Source organism: Antechinus flavipes, chromosome 4 (assembly GCF_016432865.1).
Source record: "Antechinus flavipes isolate AdamAnt ecotype Samford, QLD, Australia chromosome 4, AdamAnt_v2, whole genome shotgun sequence".
Taxonomy (NCBI): domain Eukaryota; kingdom Metazoa; phylum Chordata; class Mammalia; order Dasyuromorphia; family Dasyuridae; genus Antechinus; species Antechinus flavipes.
The window spans coordinates 171,127,402-171,145,655 of NC_067401.1; the positions used below are offsets into that span (position 1 = coordinate 171,127,402).

Genomic DNA, 18,254 nt, shown 5'->3' on the forward strand with positions numbered 1-18,254 from the left:
AAATATATAATAAATATAATAATAATTTTAAAAATTATACTTATGGGGCAATATCTGGCAATTAAGTTTGTAATAAAAATGTCAGTTGATACAATAATGCTGGGAAGTAGGGATATTACAAATTTTTGTTTGATTTTTGTCTTTTGTTTTTGCTTCGGTAAGGGTGTGAGACAAAGGCCCTTTAAAAATTTCCCCATTTCAGACCTAAAGTGAAAGTATTTACATATAGAAAGGATAGGATTTCCAGTGAGAAGGAACTCTGCCTTCTGGACATAGATGGTCTGTGTACCTTTTCTCATTTTATTAGAAAAGTAAAAGTTTAGAAGTTTTAAAAATGCTGAACAGATTTTGATTAAAAAAAATTCAAAGGCATTTATGAATCTTGTAATTTCCAAGAATATTGAGGTTTCTTTGATCTTGTTTTCTCCTTTTGAATTTTTAAAATTTTGAATTAAACTTCAAACTTCCTTTGATTCTCTTTTGTGCATTAAAAAAAATTTTTTTAAGAGCCTTTTTCTTTTTCTTTTCTTTCAGGGGCTATTCTGTCCCTAAGACACCTCACTCTACATTAAAAATGAAAGAAAAAAAGTGAGGCTTGTAACAAATATGCATAGTCAAGTAAAATTGATGCAGTTAGTGGCAGTGCAGAGAGTTGTGGGAACTCCCTCTGGTCAACACAGATCCAGCATGAAAAGAATTCACTGGAAAAGTTTGAATGGCAAAAGGAAAACTTATTCTGTTGGCATTGAGAAGCCAGTTTTGCTAGAAAGACTGACTTCCTCAGTGGCAAGGTCCTGGCAGAGAAATAACAAGAGGTTTTCACTGAGAAGAAGAGCTCTTCACAGTGGGTGGGAGTCCTGGTAGGCAGCTGTGCCAAGAGGAGAGGTTCTTTGGCATGACATAATACCTACTTCAGACTTCTGCAAAGAAATGAGTTTAAAATTGCCTTTTTATAAGAGATCTGAGACTCCTTCAATGAATGAGATTCCTTCAATGTTGTCACTGCCCCCAGGCCTAGATTTCCAATTGAATGAGACTACTTAAGTTATATCAGATCTAGATCTCCATGGAGGTAAGTAGGAATGGTCCTGGACTAATTTTCAACTCAATAGACGGTACAGCTATTCACTACCAAGATAACAGAATCTTGATTTCCTGAGGTGGGCCTTCCCCAGAGAAAAGTTTCTCAGAGTTCACCCCAATGACTTCTCCCCCATAGTCAGGAAGGACAGTTTCAGGGTTCACTCCATTAAAATAAATTTCCACACTGGCCATTGTCCAAAAATATGTCTTATTCTACATGAGTGCATTACATGTCTGTCAGGATGCTTCAACATCAATCCGCAGAAATCATGTTTAGTCATTGATTACAGTTTTTAAAATTTTCAGTGGTTTTTTTTCCCTTTATAAAGTTGTTTTTGCTTAAATTGTTCTCCTGGTTCTACTTACTTGTTTTGCGGCAGATCATAAAATAATCTACAAACAAATAGACATTAATCAAGCATCTATTAAAAGCTGGGTATATGAGGACAAAGAAAGGGAGTGAGAGAAGGAAGGAGGGAGGAAGAGGGAGAGAGAGAAAAAGAATCTCTGCCCTCCAGGATCTTAAAATGTATGGGGAGACGAAAGAACACAAATGTGTCCCAGAGAGGAAGACACTCTACCCCTGGGGCCTAGTAAAGACGTCAAAGAAATGCCAGAATGGAACTGTCAGGTAAGAAATGTGAAGCTTTGAGTTGATTTCCCACTTTTAAATGGAAATTCGGGAATTTTTTTTGGAGTGTTTAGAGGAATATAAATCCTTCTAGGTTTCTCTGAAATGATTCCTTCTGTCAAGAGAAATTCAGAAACAAAAACTAGGTGGAAAAAATTTTGAGGTTATTGGAGAATGACCATGCTTGGTTTATTGCCTAGCCTTCAGAGATGCAAATTTAGGAAGTATGTTGGTTAGTCATGATGAGTTCACTCAGCCCTTTACCAGGAAGGGGTGTGGGGGAAAAAAGACTAAGTCTGAGGTCAATAGTTTGCTAGAAAGACCTTGCTCATTGTTCTAAACAGCTTTTCATCTGGAGCTGAGCAAAATGGAGGAGGCTTTTGTTGGTACTTTGGTAAGGATGTCTATTCTTTCTAAAAGAACCAGCTAAAATAGTTTCTAGCTGTTCCCCAGCCAAGTATTTCAGCAAAGCAACATCAAACAGCATCAAGGAGTGCAATACCAGTAGAGAATGACCAAAGTCAATGGGAGTAGCATGAAGATAGAGGTGTGTTTTGCTTCTTCACCCCCATCACTCTGGCTCTTTAAGTAGGTGCCTCTCTACTTAGAACTTTTATTTGTGTCTTCTGGATGTGTCCACTCTACCAGTTGACTCTGTATGTATCTCTCACTTCATTTTACCTTTACATCTTTTCCATGCATTTCTAGTTGTAGTGCCAGTTCCAGAACAAAAAAGCCTTTCATCTTTTCCTTGCATATCTTAATCTAATCCTGGGGATTTTTCTCAGATTGTCCAAAAGTATTATAAGAAATGGATGGCCATTTATATGCTTTCCATAGTTAGAGAAATTACATTGTAGAAATAAAACTTAAATTAGAAAATTAAAACTCACAAGGACAAAGAATAATGAAGATTTAGGGTTATCTTTCCTTCCCCTTACTTCCCCCCAAAGAATATAAGAATGTAAACTCCCTGGGGACAGGGATTGGCTATGTAATAAAGGATGGAGATTTGAGTTTAGTAACTTCTGTAACATCCAATTAATGGGGAATCTTGTACTTTAGCATAGGGGAAAAAATCCTACCTTTGGAATTTGAAAGGTGTGTCTACTAACCTAGGGACCCATCCTTGCAAGAATGTAAAATAAATCTTTACTTCATTCATCAGTGAGTCAATAGAATTCTTGGTAAGATATTTTATTTCTTACAGAATGTAAAATCTCTGAGATCATACAATTTTCCTGCTCTGCCCAATTCTCCTTTTTTTCTTCTTCTTATTTTTCCATTCTCTATATAAGCCCTCATTTAACTCTGTCTTCCTTAAAGGGAGGGTGGGCTGAAGGGTATCATTCACCCCTGTGTGGGACAGTTACAACCCACTTCCCAATTAACTAATCAGGCATCATCAGGTACAAAGAGAAAGCATTTATTTAATCCCTGCAGGGAGAGGCCCAGACACATCTGGAAGCCATCCCAATTCCCACCATGTGCTCCTGAAATCTGACCTGCTTCCAGTTTGTCCAGGGTTTAAAAGCAAAAGACTAGAGCAAAAGTATCATTGAATAGACTAAAAGGATGTAACCATTCTTGACCAACGGTCACCAATGCTGGCTGCCTCCCACAGGTCACATCACTTCCTGCAACTTCCTGCATCTCCAGGTTCAAAGTTCATTCCTCCAGAGAACAAATGACCTTCCAAGATCCCAAAGTTCTGGTAACAGGGATCATGTGACAATACTGAGAAATACTTCATCCAATCAGTCCCATTCACCCCTCACCCCAAATAAATGCTCAGTAAATGCCCATGCTTGATTTGGAGATAGTTTGAGCCTTCATTTCTTCCAGAGACAACACCACAATTCACACACTAGTATCTCAACATTTTTGGTGTACCCCAGCATTGCCATTTCTTGTAAATGTTGTTGTTTAGAATTCAATATATCCTCTGTTGAAAAGGTTGTATGGAATTTATTTGGCCAGTACCACCAAGGTGGCTAGTTACCCTGCAGATTATTCAGCTTGGAAAGAAAAGGAAATGTGAAAGTCAAACAGCAGCTATAGATATTAATAAAAATGCTCCATTCTTCCTGTTGTACAGTACTTATTTTGATCTGAGCCTGATTCAAGCCAGCCTTCTTAATTTAAGTTCCATAATGGTACGAAATACAACATTTGCACCATGGTGGAACTTCTCTATACTAATACAAAGAATTCAATAATGAAAACTGAAACCTTTTCTTTGGGAGAAAGCCTGTCCACCAAATGAGAAATCCCCTTAATCCTTCCTGTAACATACTGTTGATGTAATATAAAGAAATATGGGGGATTGCTGAAGAACTTCATAAGACCAATTTTTTTGTTTTTTGTTTTTTTTTTTTTAATTATAGCTTTTTATTTACAAAACATATGCATGGGTAGTTTTTCAACATTGACCCTTGCAAAACCTTCTGTTCCAATTTTTCCCCTCCTTCTCCATACCTCCTCCCCTAGATGGCAGGTAGTCCAATAATGTTAAATGTGATAAAGTTATATGTTAAATACACTATATGTATACATATTTATAAAGTTATCTTGCTACTTAAGAAAGATTGGATCTAGAAAGAAGGTAAAAAACCTAGAAGGAAAACAAAAATGCAAGCAAACAATAATAGAAAGAGTGGAAATGCTATGTTGTGACCCACACTCATTTCCCATAGTTCTCTCTCTGGGTGTAGATGACTTTTCATTACTGAACAATTGGAACTGGTTTGGATCATCTCATTGTTGAAGAGAGCCATATCCATCAGAACCCTCATATAGTATTGTTGGTGAAGTATATAATGATCGCCTGGTTCTGTTCATTTTACTTAGCATCAGTTCATGTAAATCTCTCTAGGCCTCTCTGTAGTAGATTCCTCAGCCGACATGTAGGAAGAGGCATATGAAAAATATTGAGGCTCCATTGGCATAGAGGTTGCGGATTAGTCAGCTGTGGTTGACATCACAGCAGATGTGGGCAATGTCCTGCTGGTCATTTCTTACAGAACAATAATATTCTATAACATTCACATATAACAATTTATTCAGTCATTCTCCAATTGATGGGCATCCATTCAATTTCCAGTTTCTGGCCACTACAAAGAGAGCTGCCACAAACATTTTTGCACATATGGGTTCTTTTCCCTTCTTTAAGATTTCTTTGGGATATAAGCCCATCCACACTGCTGGATCAAAGGGTATGCAAAGTTTGATAACTTTTTAAGCATAGTTCCAAATTGCTTTCCAGAATGGTTGGATCCATTCACAATTCCACCAACAATATACCAATGTCCCATTTTCCCCACATCCTCTCCAACATTCGTCATTATCTTTTCCTGTCATCTTAGTCAAACTGAGAGGTATGTAGTAGTATCTCAGAGTTATCTTAATTTGCATTTCTCTGATCAATAATGATTTGGAGCACCTTTTCATATGATTAGAAATAGTTTCAATTTCTTAATCCAAAAATTGTCTGTTCATATCCTTTGACCATTTATCAGTTGGAGAATGGCTTGATTTCTTATAAATTAGAGTCAATTCTCTACATATTTTGGAAATGGGGTCTTTAAAAATGTTTTCCCAGTTTATTGCTTCCTTTCTAATCTTGTCTGCATTAGCTTTGTTTGTATAAAAACTTTTAAACTTAATATAATCAAAATTTTCTATTTTGTGATCAATAATGATCTTTAGCTCTTCTTTGGTCACAAATTCTTTCCTCCTCCACAGGTCTGAGAGGTAAACTATCCTATGTTCTTTCGATTTATTTATAATCTCATTCTTTATGCCTAGATCATGAACCCATTTTGACCTTATCTTGGCATATGGTGTTAAATATGGGTCAGTGCTTAATTTCTGCCATACTAGTTTCCAATACTTCCAATTTATTCAGTCATTCTCCAATTGATGGGCATCCTTTCAATTTCCAGTTTCTGGCCACTACAAATAGAGCTGCCACAAACATTTTTGTACATATGGGTTCTTTTCCCTTCTTTAAGATTTCTTTGGGATATAAGCCCACTTATTGCTTTAGTTATTAACACTAGATTGCTATAGTTATTAACTATTTTGAGAGGACCAGTTTATGATGTACATTGAATATACAATGCTCTGTGACAATAATATTTGAATGTCTTCAATATTGGGTACCCAGTTTGCTTTCATGATGCAGAAAACATCAGTGATACTTAGGTGAAGATCTTCATTAACATTCAGCAGGAAGAGAAAGCTTTCAGATTCTGTGTTCAGATTGGAGAAGCTTATATAGTGGGTCATAGTTTGGGTTACAGTGCATACCTAGTGATGAGCTGTGAGAATTAAGGGTAAGAGATTCCCTTTGGTCAATGTCCAGATTCTTTGTGAAAGAATTTGCAAACTCGAAGTTTGTGGCTAAAGGGGATTTATTTACATTAAGAAGACAGCTTTCTTAGCCAGCATAATCCTTTTAGGAATTAGCAGCAATAGACTGACAAATTTCTCGTTATTTTGGATTTGTCCTGGCCCTCCCGAACTGGAAGCAGTTTGAGAGACTAATCTCCAACTCAATATTATTGAAGGTGATTGTGCCCCTGGCCAAGATCTCCAATTGAATGAGATTACTTATCTTGGAGTTTCCTCTAAGAGGATGGGGGCCTCTTAAAGTTTCTTCTAGGAGGGTAGGGCCCCTCCTAGAGGCCAGGAGGATTTGAGACCCAGGACTAACCTTCCCTTCAAAGGGGACACAATTTATATCAATAACATGTGGGCCATAACAAATTGGCTCAATTTCTCAGGAGAAGTGTACAAGATGTCCTTCTCTTTTTAGGAGATGGTGGCCCTCACTCTATGACTAATCCATTATTCAGTTGGATTTTCCTTATACTTTAGTCTCGCCTGTAGATTTTATGATCTAGTGACATTGGCCTCCTCATTGTTTTTTACACAGTGTTTTTCCTTATCTCCTTTTGGAGACCTTTTGGTCTCCCTGGCTTCCTAAGTCCCAGCTGAAATCCTACCTTCTACAAGAAGCATTTCCAGATCCCCCTTCTTGCTATTGTCTTCCTTCTGTTGATTTGCATTGTATACAACTAGTTTGTACTAACAAAATCATTAATATAATTGTTAACATAAGGGCAGAAATTATTAATACCAAGTGTAGTATTACTTGCCACTCCCTTAAATAATCTTTGTAATGTGAGAATTTCGATAGTGTCCTTTTATTCCTACTCTTAAAATATCTATTCTTGATTAAATTGAGCTAAACCACACCCTAGATTCTCTCTGATGGGGGGAAACCCTGAAATTGTCCTCCAGCTTTGGGGGGAAAAACTCTCTTTGAATTCTTGAGAAACTCTCCTCTGGGAGAGGTCTGACAGGGAATCAAAATAAAGTGGTTTCATTGTCATCTTGGATTAGCTGCACCCTCTATTGAGTTGAGTCCAGGACCTCTCCTATTTAGCTCAAACTTAAGTGGTCTCATTCAATTGGAAATCTAGGCCTGGGGGCAGTGACAACAATGAAGGAATTTCATTCAATTGATCTCTTATAAAAAAGGGCAATTTTAAACTCATAATTTGCAGAGGTCCAAAGTGGCACAGCTGCCTATCAGGATCCCTGCCTGTTGTGAAGAGATACCCTCTTAGTGTTAACTGCTCTGTTTAGTTTTCTGCTAGGAGCTTTATCTTTCTGTCAGGACTGACTTCTCAGAGCCAATAAACTTCCTTTTTGTCAGTCTAATATTTCGGGTTCATGAATTCTTTCATGTTGAACCTGCCCTGACCAGAAGGGAATTCTCACACCTCAACTCTCTGCACTGCCACTAACCGCATTACCTCCATCTTAAAATCTTGCCTTGTGGGGGAACCTGGCTCAAACTGGATGTAAGTGTTTGGTGTTCTTGCCCTTTTTCATTGGGATTCATGGTACAAGGGTAAAACTGTCAGAATGAACTTACTTTTCTTGCCTAGATTGGCAAGAGCCACTGGGGTCTTCCTGTCTCATAGAGTGTCCTTCCCCTCTTGCCTAAAACTATAAAAACTTTTTCATAGGACTGATTGGGAAATGCACTGAATATCTCCAAAGTGTCAGGTTTGCTGCTCTATTATCTCCATAAAAAAATGCTTTATTCTTTAATCCATGGTTTTGATATATTTTTAGAACTTAACAGTGATGTAATTAGACTCTGTGTCCCCTTGATCTTTGTGGAAGGTGGGCCACCTGGTCTGGGGAAATTCCTAAAAATGATCCCCATCTAAATCTCAATCCATCCCCACCCTCCTATCTGGTTCCCATGGGAAACTCCCACTTCCAACTAATATGGGATTCACTTTGGTCTGGGAAACAATCACTAAACTTTGCTATTTTCCTAATCAGGAAGTGACCCACTGAGTTTCTCAGTGAAATAAACCCATTTTTATCAAAAACCTTGCTTGCAGACTGGGACTGCGAATTCTTTCTCAAAACTTGCAAAACCTGAGACCTACCTTGGGACCCCCATGGCTGTTTAGGGTATCCTCACCCCTCAACAACAATACATAGTTCTTTGTATGGTGTCTCCTACTTTAGATTGAACTCTTTGAAAATAAAGACTCCTTTTTGCTTTTCTTTGTATCATCAGTGGTTAGTACAGTGCCTGGCACATAATAAGTACTTCCCAGTACTGAAACACTTTCTCAGTTCTGGGAAGTAATATCAAAGGATATGTAAATTATCTTTATCTTCATGTTAGCTCTAAGCACCTACCTAGAAACTGAACTTCCAACATAATACTTTAGTGTTAGAGCTATTACTCTTTTCTAACTTTCAAGTTGCCAAGAAGAAGCTCAAGGCAGAAAAAGAGAAATTGGATTTGAGGCATTTGGGTTTATAGTTTGTTGGGGACAATGAAGTGGGGAAAGAAGAGTCAGCAACACAGCTTTTGTCCGTACACACTTCTTGTCCTCTTGGTTCAAGCAGTCTGCCAGAGTCCTGACCCTTTGTGGAAATTACCTCTTCTTGATACTTCTGCTCTCTCACTTCCTTGGCTTCTCAGAGCTTTCCTTTCTGTAACTCCTTGTGGCTTTCTACCACTTCCCTTTCCCCAACTCCATGTAGCTTCTTTTTATGGCCCAAAGAAGTTTCTGGAAACCTTTTCAATTCCAACTCTGGGGAAAGATTTGTCTTCCTGGAACTGGGTGAGTTATAGTTCCTCTTCAGAGTTCTTAAGGATAGCCCTGAGGAGTCAGGGATGATTCTGTAATAGCATTGGTTCAAATTCCCAATGTTGTGCTTCCCCGTCATCCCAAGATTATCATTTGAGAATCAGTTTAGTCAACATTTTGGGGGCAGGCAATTGGGATTAAATAACTTGCCCAGGGTTAGACAGCTAATAAGTGTCTAAATCTGGTTTTGAACTTGTCTTCCTGGAGTCAGGATAATGTTATTAAAGTCACAATTGCATAAGTGAAAGTCCTCCTCCTCCACCTTTCTCCATACCTGAACTAATATAATCTATCTGTCAGGAAGAAGTCTATGACCAGGTATAAGACACAGAGGCTCTGGGTTATCCCAGATTACTCAGATCCTGTCTAATGGGAAAAGCCACCCCTCCTGGAAAGAGAAAGGGCTTTGTAAGGAAAGCAGAAGCAGCCTTTCATGCAAAAAAAAAACAAAAACAAAAACAACAAAAACAAAAAAACAAAACCAAGATCAGTGGTTATTAGTTTGGGATGTTTGCATTGCATATTGGTGGCAGTGAAAAACATTTATTCCCCAAGGCAAAATACTCATGGTTTATGGAGAGGGTAATGGAAAACACAAATTATAATGAATTGTTGTACTATATCTGTAGTATCTAGGTTACTTCATTATCTTTGGAAAGACATTGAAATAACTTGAGAAACAATTGACAAGCTTCAGATATCCTGGGGAGGTAGGTGGGATTAGTGGAGAAAGCCTATAGTATTTATAGGATAATACTCTCTGGGGCAAGCAGGTAGGGCACTGATGTGACATCTCAGCCTAAATAAGCCTTTTGTTCTTCAGTAGCCCTTTTGTTCAAGTGGATTTTCTATTGCAATCCCACCCTGGATTGGGGGCTAATCTTTAGAAACTCCATTTTTCCTTTTCCAATCAGAAATGTTTTCAATCCCTTGAGGTTATAGTTCCCCTATTGGCTAAGGCTTAGATCTTTCTTAAATCCTTTTTAGGGTTAACCCCCAGTCCAAGTGATATTCCCTTTAATGGTATAGTCTCTCTGATTAATTGTGAGTTCACTAGGGAACTTGTCTTCCCTCTTGTTAATTGTTAATTGTTAAAACCCCTTTCTTTGCTAACTCCTTGTTAATTCACACAATAAATAGGACTCCTTTGTAATCTGTGATGGCTAGCTTGTCATGGTTGCTCCACGTCATGAACCGAATCTCTTTTATGCTATTTTTACATAATATTCCTTTATTATCTATTGCTCTCCCAAATCTATTTCATATTTACCATCCTAGTCCCTATTTTACTTCTTTAAACCACAAGTTTATTTTGTGTAGAATTGAGTAAAGATGTTCTTATGGGAATATAGTCTTAAGCTATATCTTAATTGTGATTTGAGACTTTATAATAACAAATAGAGCTATAGCTAAAAGTTGCAAGTGTTTGTCCCTGCCTGTTTCCCATCACCTCTTAATTTGTATTTAAGTACTTTTTTTTTTCTTTTTCTTTTTTCTTTTTTGCTGAGGCAATTGGGGTTAAATGATTTATCCAGGATCACACAGCTAGGAAACTTGAACTCAGGTCCTCCTGACTTCAGGGTTAGTACATAATCCAATGATGGCTTTGAATTCTCTTTTCTGAGAATATCTGCTTGTGTAGCAGTGATTTAGGGAAATTTAAATTGTTTATTATTATTGATTTGTATTCTTTTGTTTCTGGGTTAGATTTCCACAATTAGAATGTAAGCCCATATTCCTCCCAAAACAATGGGAAAAAAGGCCAGGTTGAGGGAGGGGAGCTTCTTTGTTCAGGATATTTAATCTTGTGTTTTGCAGTTAATGCTTTGCACTCCCTTTTGATGATGTATAGGGATGAGAGAGATCCCCTCTCTGCTGAGAGATGCAGGTCCAAATGCTAAACAATTTGTGACCCCCAAAGTCTGTGGCAAAAAGGAAGTTTTATTTTTCACTAAGAAGCTCTCTCTTAGTGGGCAAATTTCTTAATGAAAAAATTTGCAAAGAATGGGTTGACAGAAACCTATTTTATAACAAATCTTGGGGCAGTTTGAACTGATTATCAGACCAGGATCTCCCAATTGAATGAAATTACTTTGAAGACTTTCTCAAAATTTAGTTTCCTGAATGGGGATCTGGCTATCCAAAAGATCAATGGGGGGTGATTTGCCAGAGATTTCCAATTGAATGATGGAGCTTATCTCAGAAAAAAAGGTTTGTCTGGAAAATATACCTTCTCCCAGACTGGTGTCTGGGAGACCACAGATCTCTCTTCTTTTACAGATCAAGAGGAGACACAATTTCAGAGTGATAATTAATATCAATTAGTTTTTATGAAGAGACATTATTTTTAAAAATATAGCAAAAACAAAATTATAAACATTTCCCTTTCCCCATATCTCAGGGACACACACACTCCCCTATATCTCGTCTCTGAAAAGAGAAGACTCAAACTTAGCAGTTTCTTTTTCTTTTTCTTTTTCTTTTTTGAAATGACTGGAGTCAAATCTGAATGCAAGTATTTCTAAGTCCAGCACTGGTGCACTTGTTTTGACACCTAAATGCCCCATTTAGTACAGTGTTTCCAGAGCATCAATACTACCTAGTTGATGTTCAAATGCAGTATTATTGCCTTATGAGAACTTGCCTCAGCTGAGCCAGAACATTACTCTTCATTTTCTGGGACACTGATGCTGGGTTGGCTGTAAAATCCTGCATGCACCTCACTTCTACATTCCCAGCTTCCTCAGCTCCCTGAGTCCTCAGTTGCCTCTCCTAACCTTTAAAAATTCATAAAGTCAGAGTCTTCAAATGGATCTTTTTCACTTAAAAGGAAAGAACAGGCTCATATTCATGGAGCTGCATGTTAGCCTCAGAGGCCAAAGCCTCACCTTTCAGCATTGTCCCTTATATGTAGGATGCTGACAGTGAAGACCAAGAGTGGACAGCTAAAGAGAATGATCAAACAGTTGGTCAGTGCCTTTTGAAGACACTCACTGTCTCAGTTATGCCGTCAATCAAAAAGACTTCTAACCACATGCTAAGCAGATCAGAATTACAGAATGTCTATGATTGTTTCAAAGTCTCTACAAGAGATTTCCATAACACTTCCTCTCTATTCTCTTGGAAGCGGGCTCACCACTTTCTTCCATTAGGAGATTAACATCAAAGGTGATCTAGTAGATGTATCAATTCCCTATTACTAAGCAAAAAATGTAAGAGTAAGTTTAGCACCAGAGAAATTAGTACTTCTCAACCCACCAAATACAAAGAAACTTTAAGAATTAAGAACTAGTGCAAGCATATTTCAAGCCTCATTTATATTAAACTGAAAGTATTTTTAAAAATTGCTCTCTTTCTCAAATACTGACCCCGAATTATATTTTATATATAAAAATATTTTCCTTGTTCAAGATTCCCGAAATCTTTTGGGGGCAGAGAGTCATGTTGGATGGCATCTGGTTTGAACATTTCTTTCTCCAAATTGGAAATGGATTGTATGTAGATTAAGAACAAATTAAATAAACCTGAGTTTGACAGGCTTGAGCCTAAATTGCAGAATACAGGATTAGGATTATATAAATATATTAAATGTATTTAATTTTTAATATTATGGAATAAAACAAGCAGCAGAAGGAAGAGAAAGATTAGCTTGAACTAAACCTTCAGAAACGATTTGGAGACAGTTGGAATGAAAAATGCAAACAAGTGCTTAAAGGTTCAGTCAACTTCCCTTTGTTGGACCATGCAGATTTAAACAAGCCCCTTGTGCTACATACAAATATAGTCATGAAAAGCTTGGTAATTCTGTCCTAACATAATTATGGTCACCATGAATGTGTTGCACTTTCTAGAAGAAGAATTATAACAGTAAGACTCAGTATTTTGTACACGAACTGGATTTCTTAGCCCTGAAATAGATGATCATTGAGAAGTTCAAAGATTGTTAAGTATGGGACTAAATTCTAAGTATGGAAAGATAACAATCCACTGATACATTTTGACAAGCAACAGATTGGATGCCCTTGGAAGAGATGGGTAGCAACACCTTTAGTTTTTTTCAATTTTGTGTATACTATCAAGGAGAAATATATAGATGCTCTATCCAGAGATCCACATAATCATGAAGTTGTGGTCACACTTGAAGAGGGTGTGAAGGTTATATGTGATACCCAGGAAGAACCTATATGAGTTGCAGAAAGGATATGGGGGTAGGTTGGGGAGGGGAAGAGAATGTACAGTAAGTACTAAATACTTTTTCCTATTGGGCTGCTCCCCATACCTAGAATATATTTCCTTCTCACATCTAATCCTAGCTTTCTTAAAGACTCAGGTTTTTTTTTTTTTAATTGAAGCTTTTTATTTTCAAAACATATGCAAGGACAATTTTTCACCATTGATCCTTACAAAACCTTGTATTCCATTTCCCCCCTCCTGAATTTCCCCCACTCCCTTTCTTAGATGGCAAGTAATCCAATATATGTTAAATATGATAAAAATATATGTAAATCCAATATAGTCATATGTATTTATACAATTATCTTGCTGCACAAGAAGAATCAGATCAAAAAGGGAAAAAAAATGAGAAAGAAAATAAAATTCAAGCAATCAACAACAAAAGAAGTGAAAATGCTATGTTGTGATCCACACTCAGTTCCCACAACCCTCTCTCTGGGTGTAGATGGTTCTCATCATCACAAGGTTATTGGAACTGACCTGAATCATCTCATGGTTGAGAAGAACCACAAACATCAGAATGGATCAGATTATAATCTTGCTGTTGCCGTGTACAATGATTTCCTGATTCTGTTCATTTCACTCAGCAGCATTGGTTCATGTAACTCTCTCCAGTCCTCTCTAAAATCATCCTGCTGATAATTTTTTATAGAACAATAATATTCCATAATATTCATATACCATAACTTATTCAGCCATTCTCCAACTGATGGGCATCCACTTAGTTTCCAGTTTCTTGCCATTACAAAAAGGGTTGCCAAGATCTTTTTGGAATATAAACCCAATAGAAACACTATTAGATCAAAGGGTATGCACAGTTTGATCCTTTTGAGCATAATTACAAATTGCTCTCTAGAATGGCTGGATCTGTTCACAATTCCATCAACACCGTATTAGTGTCCCAGTTTTCCCACATCTCCTTCAACATTGGTCAGTATCTTTTCCTGTCATCTTAGCCAATCTGAGAGATGTGTAGTGATATCTCATAGTTGTCTTAATTTGCATTTCTCTGATCAATAGTGATTTAGAGCATCTTTTCATATGACTAGAAATAGTTTCAATTTCTTCATCTGAAAATTGTTCATATCCTTTGACCATTTATCAATTGGAGAATGGCTTGAATTCTTATAAATTTTAGTCAATTTTCTATATATTTTAGAAATGAGGCTGTTATCAAAACTCTTGAATGTAAAAATTTCCCCCTAGTTTATTGCTTCCCTTTTAATCTTGTCTGCATTGGTTTTGTTTGCCCAAAAACTTTTTAACATAATTATCTATTATTAAATCTATTAAAATTATCTATTTGGTGTTCAGTAATGAATTCCAGTTCTTATTTGGACAGAAATTCGTTCCTTCTCCATAGATCTGAGAGGTAAACTATTCTATGTTCTTCTAATTTGCTTATAATATCACTCTTTATGTCTAAACCATGAATCCATTTTGACCTTATCTTGGTATATGGTGTTAGATGTGGATTAATGCCTAGTTTCTGCCACACTAGTTTCCAATTTTCCCAGAAGTTTTTGTCAAATAGTGAGTTCTTATCCCCAAATCTGGGGTCTTTGGATTTGTCAAACACTAGATTACTATAGTCATTGACTATTTTGTCCTGTGAACCTAACCTGTTCCACTGATCCACTATTCTATTTCTTAGCCAGTACCAAATGGTTTTGATTATCTCTGCTTTAAAATATAGTTTTAGGTCTGGCACAGCTAGACCACCTTCATTGACATGTTTTTTTTTTTTCATTAATTCCCTTGAAATTCTTGATCCTTTGTTCTTCCAAATGAACTTTGTTCTTATTTTTTCTAGAGCTGTAAAATAATTTTTGGGGAGTTTGATTGGTATGGCCCTAAATAAGTAGATTAATTTAGGTAGTATAGTCATTTTTATTATATTCGCTTGACATATCCATGAGCACTTGATATTTTTCCAAGTGATTAGATCTGACTTTATTTGTGTGGAAAGTGTTTTGTAATTGTGTTCATATAGTTCCTGACTTTCCCTTGGCAGATAGATTCCCAAATATTTTATACTATCAATAGTTATTTTAAATTTTAAATTTCTCTTTGTATCTCTTGCTGCTGGATTTTGTTGATAATATATAAAAATGCTGATGATTTGTGTGGATATTATTTTGTATCCTACAACTTTGCTAAAGTTAAGAATTGTGTCTAGTAGTTTTTTAATTGATTCTCTAGGATTCTCTAAGAATATCATCATATCATCTGCAAAGAGTGATAATTTGGTTTCCTCATTAGCTATTCTAATTCCTTTAATCTCTTTTTTCTTCTTTTCTTGCCAAAGCTAACATTTCTAATACAATATTGAATAGTTATGGTGATAGTGGGCAATCTTGTTTCACCCCTAATCTTATTGGGAATGGGTCTAGTTTGTTCCCCATTACATATGATGCTTGCCCCACCACCATCCCCAATGGCAACCACAGATACTGTCATTTGTGCAACATCAAATTCAGCAGTGTGTCCACATTTATGGCACACAAGAAATATTATTGTTCCTCCCACCCCATAGAACGTGTAAAATAGATGCTACTGATCATTTTAAGGAAAAAAGGCTGTTTTTGTGATAGCTCCTAACAGGAAGTGTTTTCTAATTTGTCCAGTTATTAGTGTCTCTCTTCATTTATTTACCTGAATACGTGTTATATCTCTTCCCCTTTCTCTATGCTCCCAACAGACTATGAATTCCTTGAAGGCAAGGACAGTGGTTCCTTTTTTCTTTTCTTTTTGTATTCCCTAATATTTAGCATAATATCTTTTATATAAGAGGCTATTAATAAATGTTTGTTGGATTAGATTAGAAAACAAATTGTAGAGAGATTGTTATTTGCTCCAAGTTGCACATAGTATCAGAGGCAGAATTAAAATTCAGGTCTTTCTAGCACCTTTTCTCCTCATGTCACACTGCCTCTAGCATCACTAACTAGCCTGGGCTTTATATTCACTCTAGACAAGAACAAAACATGATAAGAACTCTGAGAGGAATGCAAAGAAGGACCAGAATTGGAGGGAGGATGGATCTGAGGACCAGCCAGAAAGACCTAATTGATCCAAAAATCATGGGCAAAGGCAATGAAACCTATAATAAAAACCTAAAAGCCTGACTGATGAGTCAAGTTCATTCACAAAATAGCACTATGTAGTTATTATTTATCTATTTATATACACAGAGACCTTCCATACACTATAGGAAAATATTCTACTTGGCCTGTTCACAGTCTGGCTCCAACCAAATCTCGAAATGAATCCAGCCTATGACAAATAATTTACTTTCCTTGTATCCATTACATGGCCTCAATCCCAAAACTACTCACACTGAATCCCCTACTGATTCTCCTACAAAGATTTCCTTATATGATCCCATATTCCTTTGTCAACAAATATTTATTCAAGTAAACATGAGTTGTTTTTCTTTTTTTAAATTCAACCAGCAAAAATTATTTTGAGGGTTAATAAGCTACAGAAAGATGCTTGGAAAAGACTTTTAAACTAGGAGCTCTTCAGTTTGGAACTGTGCCCAAAGGGCTATCAAACTGTGCATACCCTTTGATCCAGTAGTGTGTCTACTGGGCCTCTATCTCAAAGAGATCATAAGAAAGGGAAAAGGACCCACATGTGGAAAAATGTTTGTAGAATCCCTTTTTGTAGTGGCAAGAAACTGGAAACTTAGTAAATGCTCATCAGTTGGGAAATGGCTGAATAAATTATAGTATATGACTGTTATGGATTTATTATTATTATTATTTTATATATTTATTATATATATTTATATATTAAATTAATATTTATATATAAATATTATATATTTACTTATATATTATTATTATTAGAAAGGCCTGAAGAGTCTTACATGAACTGATTCTAAGTGAAAGGAGTAGAACCAGAAGAACACTGTACACAGCCACAGCAAGATACAATGATCAATTTTGATTTACGTAGCTCTTTTCAACAATGAAGAATTTCAGGCCAATTCTAATAAACTTGTGATGTAGAGCCTTCTGCACCCAGAGGGAGGACTGTGGGGACTGAATATGGATCACAACATAGTATTTTCACCTTTTTTGTTGTTTACTTGCTTTTTGTTTTCTTTCTCATTTTTTTCCTTTTTGATCTGATTTTTCTTATGTAGCATGATAAGTGTGGAAATATGTATAGAAGATGTACATACTTAATATATATTGGATTACTTGCTGTCTAGGGAGAGAGTGGGGGAAGGAAGGGAGAAAAAGATTTGGAACACAAGGTTTTACAAAGGTGAATGCTGAAAACTATTTTTGAAAATAAAAAGCTATTGTAAAAAAATAAACCTAGGAAGTCTTAATCTGGAGTTCATAAACCCCCAAAGGATTGTCAAGATCACCATACAAGACTACTTCTCTCTTTTCCAGAGATAAGACCCAGCAAACATATTGTGCCCCTGAGCTTGGTATAACAATTCTTTGTGCTCATCCTCTGGATGAATTGTTGCAGTAAAATTCTGGAATTGTTTCATACAGCTCCAAGTAGTCCCTGAGTTTAGACAAGGACCTGCAGGAACCACTTTTTGATTGTAAAGGCCAACATTGTTAGTGTTACCCCTCATTGCCATGACTACAGATCATTTGGTGCTTCTTTGTCTAGCCACTAGTATACATATTAATGTCTGACCTAGATGGAGTGGGCTTTCTTCTAAAAGGGACCACAGCACTCATGTTTAGTTTCCTTTCTTCAATGGAATTAGGATTTTTTTTTTTTTTTTTGGTGCTTATAACCACTCTAAGCTCTTTAGTTTTATTTTATTTTATTTTTCAGAGTTAACAATTCTTGTGATAATCTCTGTGAACTCTTTGGCATATTCAGAATAATCAGTGGTTATATAATTGTTATGGCTTTTTGGTCATTTTCAGGATTTGACAGGCTCTATGGATAGATTTCAGAGTATCTATGAACTAGGAAGGAAGAAAATTACATTTTTGTTTTCACTTTCTTCTAACTGAAAATAGATATATCCTTCAGTTATGAGCATAGGTAACAAACCACAGTAGTATTAGGCTTCCCCAAAGGAATCCATGACACAAAATACATTTAAAAAAACAAAACAAAAACCCTGT

At 36.4% G+C, this 18,254-nt stretch overlaps 1 long non-coding RNA gene across 1 annotated transcript in view; it reads left to right on the plus strand.

Moving 5' to 3' along the window:
* The first annotated feature begins 7,451 nt into the window (after nucleotides 1-7,451).
* LOC127560699 (uncharacterized) overlaps nucleotides 7,452-18,254 on the plus strand; it is a 58,583-nt gene continuing 47,780 nt past the window's right edge. The window contains exon 1 of the long non-coding RNA XR_007953388.1: nucleotides 7,452-7,587. This is a non-coding gene — a long non-coding RNA (uncharacterized LOC127560699). The remainder of the gene's footprint in view (nucleotides 7,588-18,254) is intronic.